The sequence below is a fragment of the Lasioglossum baleicum genome, chromosome 9 (genome assembly GCF_051020765.1).
Source record: "Lasioglossum baleicum chromosome 9, iyLasBale1, whole genome shotgun sequence".
Taxonomy (NCBI): Eukaryota; Metazoa; Arthropoda; class Insecta; order Hymenoptera; family Halictidae; genus Lasioglossum; species Lasioglossum baleicum.
In genome coordinates, this window is record NC_134937.1 from 14,333,625 (window position 1) to 14,343,342 (window position 9,718).

Below are 9,718 nucleotides of genomic sequence, written 5' to 3' on the forward strand. Positions count from 1 at the left end.
TTGAAAACTGTTTCGGCCGTCGCTTCCTAGAAAGCTGCTTCCTCCCAGAGCATTCTCGCTGAGACCATTTTTAACTATGCTGCAATATAATGCACGCAAAATTTCAGGGGGATCGTCTGACTGAATAAACGTTTAAATTGTCTGATTAAATCTTTATTAAACAATCAGTGTCCAACGTCGATATTAGAAAGCTCCTCCGCAACGACACTTAGTGCAGCGCTGACGCGGTTCGTCATTTATCTGGCATCGCTTAACGATCAATAAATGTTGGAGCGGATCAAGCGGAATATAAAATGTCGGGAATCGATCGCACCGTGGCGCCCGGGGGGGATAACGATTTCCGCGGAACACGTAACAAATTGGGGCCCTCGACGTGCCCCGATCCTCAATTTCCATCGACCCGCGCGAAGCTCGCGTCAAACGCTAGGGAACACGCCGCTTTCTACTCATAATTTTCATTCGAACTATAAAATGATGGGCCCGAAAGTTAGGCGCACAAAGAGGTTCAAGAGGAGGTGGATGAAGGTGTGCACGCGTGCAGACGATGGCCCCCGCGACCGGTCGTTATCGGTGCACTTATCGGAGCCATTTCACCGGCCGATTCGTAAAGCGGCAAACGATTGGTCGTCTAACGATCGATCGGCGTCCTCTCGTACCATTCAATTTTCCAACGGGGAAAAGAAGGGCGGGAGAACGGCCGACCGGTTCCCACGCGACCGATCCGTGCCCATGGGACCCGCGATCGGGGCCTCTCACGTTTAACCGAGTGAAAGATCCTCCGCAGATCCGCGAAAATCCTCCCACTGGAGCCAGCACCGATCTTTTGAACGTTTTCACATTTTTCATATCGAAAGCTTGCCAGACTTTTGCACAGAAGTTTCAAAAAGGGCCGTGAAAATGTCAACGTTTCGGTGCGGGCCACCGCGGGCTTCACGAGGCCCCATGGTTGGGGGCCACCCTCCGGGCAGTCTGGCAAAAAATCGTTTGGCGAGCATGCCCGCGAAACAAACTCTCGAGCCGCGGGTAATAGCCCGTAATTGCAGGTGTTCCTTGTGGGAACCCATCTCCGCCGGAAAAATACTTTTAAGTATCATTACGCGATACTTAAATCCGAGATTACGAGCGGGCGCATTTAGAAAACCGTAATACCGCTAATGCCGGTCCCCGGGCCTCGGTTACAGAGCGATTTGCATGCCGGCAAAGGCGAAAGTGGACGTGGACGATGCTCCTCTTTAGGGAACAGAGCGGAGTGCCGTCACAACGAGTAATCGATACTCGTCGCGATTCTATCGTAAATCATCACACACACAGGCGCAGCCGTCCGGGAACCCGGAACGATTTTTCCGTGGTCGTTTCGAGGGGTTGCCATAAATCTTGCGGTTTGCGCTGACATTGTAAACCGAAGAAATTCTTGGAGGTATCAATTGTAGTCTAGATTCTGCGAATTGTTTAATTCTTTCTAAAAAGAATGGGCTTTTGGAGTCCGCTATTATTGTTTTCCCGCTGAATGGTATCGCAGTGTATTACGGAGTTAATGACGCAAGGTGAATCGCCTGTTTCTCACCTGACCGACTGACGGCGGAATGCGCGATAAAACCGACTCGCAGAATTACCGCGGCAATGTTTACTCGGCGATCGCGTTCCGAGAAATTAGACTCGGTTGTTTTGTCAGATGGTTGAGTCCAGCTGGTGCCTCAGAGATTGCGCTTTGCCCGCTAACTTCTTCGGGTTGTTATAAACGAAGCTCCGCGCTTCTATCGTATCCACCTCGTCCGAGTTTCTTGCGTTGTTGCGTCACGCGATCTTCATTGTGTATTTTGCGAATTACGTTGGGCTCTGCTCTAAATTTTATGGTCGAGTTAGGAGCATTTACGCGGAATGAAATGTTTTGGCTGTGACTGCTAACGTCAGAGAAATCACAAAATAGAATATCTACGACATTAAAATAAATTCTGCTTTGCCGTCTCGAAAAGACAATGCACGACGCTTTTGGTGGTTGTTGGGGTGATCATTCAGCGAAATTAAGCGGAACAGGATTCCGGCCATTGTTCCCGTTGACGGAACCGTGTGTTCCGGACGAAGATGGAACAAACGTTCGCAAACATTCGCAAACATTCGCAGAAGTGCCGTAACGCAGTCGTCCGGGAAGAGGAGCGCACGCAGACAGGCCGGGGAGAGAAGAAGAAGAAGGAGGAGACCGGGAACAAATTATATAAAAGGACCACACACGGCGCACAAGAGGGGCACAAGAGGGGGGCCCCGGGAAGAACGGCGAGGAGGGTAAGGGAGTACGGGCACTCGGCGCGAGCATGTGCTACACGCGAAATATATACGACTTCGCCGTGACTATGCCGGGGGATTTACCTTACGTCGAGCTTTGAATCGCTCGTTTAGGATGAAAAGGATCGGTGGCTCGACAGCTCCGGCCACGTGGGTGGTGCGACGAAGACGAGAGCCCGGAAGGATCTCACGGGGGCTTAAGGATTCGCGGAGATTTAATGTTATAATGCGTCGTCTCCGTGCGCTGCTTGGCAAATCGCTCCACTGGGATCGTCTAGCCCTTTCTCGGACCGACGCACAGTGGGCCAGAAACCGATCTTTTTCGACAAAAGTCTGCCGACAACTCAGTTTTTCATCGATTCAATTCAAATTTTTTTTAAATGTTCGCGAAGATACCTTGATGACGTGCTGCGCGGAAATCGTTAACTGTCACAATCAAGAATCCTTATCTACAAAGCCCAATAACTCCGATACTTCATCCGCTCATACCATAAAGCATGTCCCAGCTGAGTTGCCGACACTTCTTAACCCTAAACCCTACACCGCAAAATTTTAAACTGTAAATCTGGCCCTGAGAATTACCAATTGAATAGAATTACATTCGGCACTTATGAGACTTACCATTAATTTATGGATCCAACAGCAGCGTTTTCGCTTCTGGAGAAAGAACTTCCTTGTGATTGCCATTCTTTATTCTTAGAGAGCTTATAAGTGGATCGGATGATAATAACATATGCCGTATAATATCTATATTTGTCTTTTTGCGGCAACACATTCGGGAGTTTTCAGCTTCTGATTTCCTGAAGTCTTTATTATTTGCCTCTTGTGGCTCTTCTGAATACAAACCAATTGGCAGTTCAAATGTAGCAAGTACTTCACTTCCATGTTGCAGTACCTTATGAACAGATGGAGGTAGTCTATGCCATGGATAAATTTTAATAAAAATTTATTTTAAAAAAAATTTTTTTACAGTTTAAAATTTTGCGGTTTAGGGTTAAGAAGGGTCGGCAACTCAGCTTGGACATGCAAATTTATGGTATGGGCGGATGAAGTATCGGAGTTATTGGGCTTTGTAGATGAGGACTCTCGATTGTGACATTTAACGATTTTCGCGCAGCACGTCATCAAAGTATAGTCCTTCACGAACATTTAAAAAAAAATTCCAATTGAATCGATGAAAAACTGAGCTTTCGGCAGATTTTTGTCCAAAAAGATGGGTTTCTGGTGCACTGTGCGACGCGGGTCCATTCTGACCCGTAGAAACAATGAAAAAATATTTGAAAGAAAATTTACTATCCATCTTTCAAAAAGCATAACATCACTTAATTGATCATTCTGGATCACAGAGTACCGCAAAGATAACGAACGTCTCGCAAAAACCGCCGCTAGGAAGCCCACAATTTAATAACTCTCTGGTCAACAGGTAGTCAAACAACCGGATGCCAGTGATCAGCGGTCAATGAACAATTTATGTCCATGAAATTGTGTATGTATCTTGATCACCGTAGCACTCGACCGCCAATCAGAACAGTGCTAATAATTGCTTAATGATACCGCGATGTCCTCTCTCTCTTCTCTCTCTCTCTCTAGTCCAACGTTTCATGATTGCCATCGACCACCGGTGGATAGAGACATTCACGGTGAAACTCGAGCGCGGTGTACGCGCGACAAACACGAGAAAAAGAATGATCGATACGATCGTAATCTTCGATTGCTCGGGGACCAATGTGGAAAAGGATCGTCGTGACTGCTGCCACGCGACGAAGTCCACAACCGTGCGCAGTGGTTACACGCCGGGAAAGCGAAAGAGATTTCGCCGATCGATCGATCCGATCGATAAATCGATCCCGCGGTGTCGCTCGTCGCCGTCGTCCCCCGCGATAGAACGCAATTACGCCTCGCGTGCGGATTTTCTCTTCCGGCCAATATCTCAGCTTTTGCAACCCTGCGGCTGCATTGTGCGAAACCGCTCGAATCCCGGCAAATAATCGGTACAAATCGGTGGAAATAATCTGGCTACCTTGCTTCGCAGGATCGCTGATTCTGAACTGGTTTCTCATTTTTCTTCCGTCTATCTCGTATTTTATTTGAACCCCTAGCACTCGAGTGGTGACTCAGAAAAAGTTGCTGTACCATTATTAAAAATATTGTTTAGATTATTAAATGTGCCGGTATCTAATCAATTACCAAACATTTACAATTTCATATTCATACAAAGAAAAGAATTAATATAGAGTGGAATTATTCTATAATAGATCGGAAGAAATGTTTAATTTTCGAGTTAACCCTTGCCGTACCATTTTCTTTAAAGTTACAGTGATTAAAATGTCTTTATCCCCAAAAATGTCGTAGAAAGGAAAAGAAAATATTTACATTTTCTTATGGCTACATTTATTTTAATGCTTAAATATTAATTACAAACGAATCAAATTTTATTTTGTTAGTCATAATTGTTAGACTTTCTTACAATCTTCATGACGAGTCTGACGAAGGATTGAAATTCGTACTTGACGAACCATTTTCCACAAAAATGAAACCGCGCAACAGACACAGTGAATCTCGAGCGTCCGTGAAGCAAAGCAGAGTTGTTTGGGATAACTGGAGCAGAAAGGAGGTTTCCAAAATTGCAGCCGTGGCCTCGATCAAGTCATTTCGATTTTTTCCCGGTGGATGATTCTAATGCCAGAGCACCGCCCCGAGCGAGGAAGCGCCGTGAAAGGTTGCGCGCGTTATCCGCTCGTTCTTGGACACCGAGAAACGCACTTGACCTGCTCTCCATACGCGAAGGTGCGCTGTATACTTAGCTTGAGCATGGTCGCGGCTATTATGAGTATGCCGGGTGATGTACGACGCACCTGAAGGGAAGCCTTTCGCCGATGTTGATTACGAGATTTTATCGGAGTGGAAAGTTGACAAGCCGCGCGCTCGATACTTCTCTCTGTCTCCGCGCGATTGATTCGTGCCGATTCAACTCGGGAATCTTACGGAACCACCGGCACGATTTATTCGCGTATCTCGCGCTCAGATTCTTAAACGATTCCTGCCGTTTTCAGTGCACCGTCTCGCGAGTATATCGGCGAGCATTGGAGTTGTTGGTTTTAATGGTCCGGACACGGTGAAACTTGTGTCCCAGGTGGTAAAAGTCATTAGCGCGGTGTGCAAATCGATGATTTTGTCAGTGTCAAGTGGTTGCATGAATATTTATGGGCGAAATGTTTCCGCGAGTATAAAGCAAATAACATTTCGGATTAGCGGACCGGTGGAACATGTTTTCCACCGATTCATTCGGCGAGAGAGTCGTCGGGCGTGATCGAGTACGGAAAGATAGAGGCGCTAGTAATTACTGCGTAAGTGTAAATAATAAAAATTCATAATTATAAAGGTACACGCCAGTAAAATAAAACGTTATAACCATTTTCCAGAGAATGGAAAGATAGAGGCGCTTGTAATTACTGCGTAAGTGTAAATAATTGTAATTGATAATTATAAAGGTACACGCCAGTAAAATGAAACGTTCCAACCATTTTCCAGGGTCACAGGGAATAAAGAAGAGATTTTTATTGGAGGATCCCCGTTGTCAACATGACCCCAGATCCACGAATCAGTTTCCTCGACGAGACTCAAGCCCCCCAGACGAAATTCAACCACGATTTATGCTCGTATAGGGTTCCGTAGGGGCCCGAAATCAACACCGAGGAACACAGGGGCCCACAGGGGTCCACAGGGCGTCGAAACGCAGATGACTATCGTCCGTGGCTTTTCTTACCCGCTGGGTATTTATTATCTTGGACGGTTCACGCGTGCTCCAACGGGCAGCATGCGTATTCATAACGCGAAAGAATTCATTTTTATTTATTAGATTTTATCGATCAGCTTTTTCGAGTATACTAGGAAGAAGATGAACAAACGCGATATTCAACGTAACTACGACAAAAGGGAGAACTATCGATTCTCTTTCAAGACGCAAGTGAGCTCATGTCGAGAAGCACCGTTCGAACAGCATGAAAGAAGGAAAATTGTCTGATGACCTGTACAGTTACGTCGGTGATCGAGGATCACTCGGCTCTTGGTTCAGAGTTCGCGGTTATGAGACAAACTTCTCCTGGAAAACACGTACGCTCATAAAATGGCCGCTCCGCGAGCAACTAAAATAATTTCTCTCAATCGTCGTCTCCACCAAGGATCATCTTTCTCTCGATTTCCAGGATATACAAGCTTAAACCTTGTTCTCTCCTGACTCCTCCACGATCCTTCGGGTCAAGTTTCCAGTTTCCACTACACATTTTTGCAATGTGTCGCTGGCTTTCGCTCATTATTGCAAAAGGAGCCACAGGGCCCATTTTATCAGAGGGATATTCTATGCTCGTTCTCACATTTCTTTCATCATTTTTCGATTATCATTACTTTACTGTAGTGTTGATTTAGGTATGGAAAAGTAAAAAAGAATGGTTCAACGAAGGTGTCCCCAAGGTATTAAGACTACACCAAATGGAAGCTTAGAAATCTTCTTTTACACAATAATCCCGAAGGAAATTATTGGATTTTGTTATTGAGGGTAAGTTGTTGGTTTATGATTAAATTCGCTGTTGCTATTGAAGGATTCTTTCAAAAAATCCTCAGCCATGAACATAGACTTTCAACAATAATGGAATAATCACCGGTAGGTAATGTGTTAAAAGGCGGCGATTCGTCCGAGGACACTCGAAGCTAAACGCGCTAATGAATTCCTGAAAGGGTAGACCTCGCGTGAGCCTCGGCAACACGCTCGCTCGTGCTTTTTCTAGAAAGGCATCTTCCGAGAGCACACGCGGCAGGATATTCAAGCGTCGGAAGTGCCTCGAGGTGCTTGACAATTTAAGCTGCTTACCGAGCCACGCGGGACCTAATGCGAAGAGTAACTGCCTCTGGATTAACACGTTAACTATCAGCCAAGACCCCTCCGCCGCTTCCTACCGGTGCACTGAAATGTATTTGCCACTTCCTGCCGGGAATCTTCGCTCGGTAAAGCCTGTACCGTTAGCGGAAAATACTTCCTGATACACATTTTTCCAATCTCATCTAGTTTAATTCCATGTATTTTCGTTCAATTTTTATTCCGATCTAACCACAGTCTATTGTAATTGTATTTTAATTTATTGAAACTTATTTTTGGTTAGTGAACGACAATTGTGGGTTAAACGATATATTCAGACGTGTCTGATACTGTAAGGATGAGAAACGTGTGAATGGATTCGGGTTTGCAGTAGCCAGACACCGAGTGTCTCGTATGAATAGGTCTTAAGCTACTTACCACGCATTCAAGTCACCAACGAGACGTTCGTATTAACTCCGCGCTCTAGATTTATTGCGCGAAACCTAATTTTATAGCTCGCATTCATTTGCCGCAGTTTAAACAGGCTTGCCTGTTTTATTATTCGCGTTTCGACAACATTTCCAATTACCTGTCTTCAACTGTATACAAAAAATTACACAACTTATATCGAACGAATCAATTAAAAAAATGTCACAGTGTTAATGAACTTCTCAGTTGACAGCCCACCAAAAACCCGAACTGGTCCCTGCAAGTCGCAGCCGAGTCGCCGCAAGATCATTTCACGGGATTACACCGACCAGGTTATCATTTGACGGTTTCATTGCTCCTCCGTTTTGTCCGTTTTATTTTCTGAAGGACCGTAGCGGTCAGGTTTAAGCAAACACGACAGTGTCAGCGTGTTTTCGGTGTCGCCGTCGCGATATCTCAGCGAGCAGCCTGACTCCCAACCGGCGACAAATGACTAGCGCCACTCCTCTGACGAGAACGTACAACCTCCGCTAATTACTCGGCGAAATGAACGAGACCTTCCCCGTCTTATCTTCGCTGGAATATCGCGACGAGCCGCGCTTCTTCGGGTATGAAGACCTTGCCAATCCTGGCACTGGTTTCGTGTTGGTTTCGATCGATGCATGCAAAACAATTTTTCGTTGAATGATTTTTATTTCGAATTTTGGTAATTCATTTTTTTTTTGTGTCCTCAATTTAATCTATCGACTGAAGAAGGAACCGACGAAGGAACGTCAGCTGCTCCACTGAATAATAAGTAAAAAATGTAGCATAATGGCAGAGGATAAAATGGCGCAGGGCCACCGGGGGATTCCGGAGCAGAGCTGGTTGAACATATCGCAAAGTTATCAACATATTCCATCTGGCGAGTGGTTCTTCAGCGGCGGCGAGTTATGCGTTATTAGGTATGTTAATGATTTCCTGTTCCGCGGGTCTCGGGCTGGCACCTGCGACCGCCTCGAGACCGTTTGCCGACTTAATCGTCGTGCGGCCCGATCCGTTCGCGGAGAGGGCGTAATGCCGAGAATAATTGGCCGTGGATCGCGAGTTAAGAGGTAACAAACGATCGGCCGGGATTAACGGGAGACGAATAAGCTGGCAACGGCAATTGAATGCGCGCCGCTCGCCCAGGAGTCCGTTGCTCCGGGCGATGATAAATCTGAGAGAACCACCGGGACCCTGGCTGTCCCCCTCCCTACCTTTCCTTTCCTTTCCCCGCCCTTACTTCTTCCCTTCCAGCTTTTATCGTCGACCCTTCCTGCCTATCGTTTCCGCGGAGCTCGCTGATTAATCGTCCGGCCGGAGACGACCATCCCCGGAAGTTCTCCAAGCGAAATCCTCTGTTCTTATAGACTGTACGTTACGTACTCTCCGTGCCTCACAAGTTGTCATTAATTCGGATAGAACCGAAACTGGAATTTATCATTTCTTCTCTTTTGGATTTATCACTGAAATACACAAAATACTAATTTGCATTTCTGGCCCGGAAATTATAATGGGCACAGAAAGTTATGTCGCCAGGCGGAGACAATAATACAGTTCATGCCCTTTCCAATACATTTTGTCCCGTCTCGATATCTCAATCCGTTCTCGAGATACGAGCGATCGAAGTCGTCACGTGAGACGCGAGGAGTGGGGGCCCATTCATAGATAATAGCATGCACTAATAGCAGCAGTAAAATCTGACCTGCCTCTACTAGTGGCGCGTAGGGATAGGTCAGTACCGCTGGTGCGAGAGAGAAAGAGGTAGTCAAATGTTAAAAATTACCTCTGCCTTTACACGGCGATATCTCGGGAACCAAGTATCGTATCGCGATGCAACAAAAACCGTTTTAAAGCGCAGGCTTCGCGCTCTACAACGGTCTAAGATTTACTAAAATAGCGTAGATGGTTCTAAAGTTACAGTAATTCAAATATTAAGTAATTTCAATGCGATTCCCCTGTATGTTGCCTGTGGGTTTGCGTTCAAATCAGTGGTGCACTAATTACTCAATCATCTAGAGCAGGGGTGGCCAACCTGTGGCGCATTCGATGATTACAAGTGCCTACTTATTCTTTTGAAGTAGGCGCCATAACTTGAAGTAAGCGCCATCTTCATATTTGCAACACCTGAGTGCT

The 9,718-nt window shown here is 45.9% G+C and overlaps 1 protein-coding gene across 4 annotated transcripts in view; it reads right to left on the bottom strand.

The window, feature by feature from the left end:
* LOC143211916 (uncharacterized) overlaps positions 1 to 9,718 on the bottom strand; it is a 353,326-nt gene that overhangs the window by 184,396 nt on the left and 159,212 nt on the right. The window lies entirely within an intron of this gene.